Here is a 1,173-nt window from a genome sequence, read left to right as displayed (position 1 = left end):
GGGATGGGCGGGGGGATGACATCGTCTGCGCAGTGACTGTGGGTCAGACTCTGCGGCGGAGACTGTACACATAGTATCTACTTTTACTGATTGGTTGATCGATTGGCTGATTGTGAGTAAGCAGGATTTATTGAGAGGACAGAGAAGCTCCCACGGTGGGAGGGGACCCCAAGGGGTTGCCCCATAGCATCTAATTTAATCCTTCCAACAGCCCTCCGGGGGGATGGTACTGGGGTACCCAGAGTAATCAAGTGCCCGTGGGTCCTCCCCACCGGAAGAGACAAACACGAGCATCTAGTCGTCTTTGCTTTAGATGGTTTTATTTTCCGTTTTAGACCATTTATGTTTCCATGTAAAGAAATTAATTTTCTTATTGTAGAGCAACACTCCTGAGCCCAGGAAGTCAACGCCTGACTCCAATAAATACATCTAGGCGGCCACGGTGGCTCACACCTGTAACCCTAGCACTTTGGGAGGCCGAGGTGGGAGAATCCCTTGAGGCCAGTAATTTGAGAACAGCCTGAGCAGCAAAGTGAGAGACCTCATCTCTATCAGAATAAATAAATGAATATTTTTAAAAATCAAGGCCGGACATGGTGGCCGAAGTCTGTCACCTCAGCACTTTGGGAGGTCAAGACAAGAGGATTACCCGAGTCCAGTGGTTCGAGACCAGCCCGGACAACTCGGTGAGCTCTCTTCTCTACAATAAATCAAAAAATTAGCTGGGCATGGGGGCGCTCGCCTGTAGTTCTAGCTACTTGGAAGGCTGAGGCGGAAGGATCGCCTGAGCCCAGCAGGTCAAGGCTGCGGTTACTTGTAATGCCTACATTGCTTGAAACACCTCTGAAGGATTTTTGTTAGAGCATATCTCACAACACAGAGCGAAAATAATGTCTATTTTGCCTTTGAGCATTTTGGATTAAATCGCCCATACTGTCTGCATAAATGGATAAGTTACAATAAGATCCATGATTTCACTTTTTCTTAATTTTCTTTTAATGGAGATATAACTCACACGTTGGAACACTAACGTTTTCGCATGCAGTTCTGTGGGCTTTGGCAGATGTGTAAAATCATGTCGTCACCACTACAATCAGAACAAAGAGTCCATCACCCCAAAAGCCCTCGTGCCCCTGGTAATCATCTCTTGCCGCCATCCCAGCCTCCCGCCAC

The sequence above is a fragment of the Carlito syrichta genome, unplaced genomic scaffold (assembly GCF_000164805.1).
Source record: "Carlito syrichta isolate Samal-C Ts95f unplaced genomic scaffold, Tarsius_syrichta-2.0.1 Scaffold309836, whole genome shotgun sequence".
Taxonomy (NCBI): domain Eukaryota; kingdom Metazoa; phylum Chordata; class Mammalia; order Primates; family Tarsiidae; genus Carlito; species Carlito syrichta.
Note: the sequence above shows the minus strand (reverse complement) of the source record.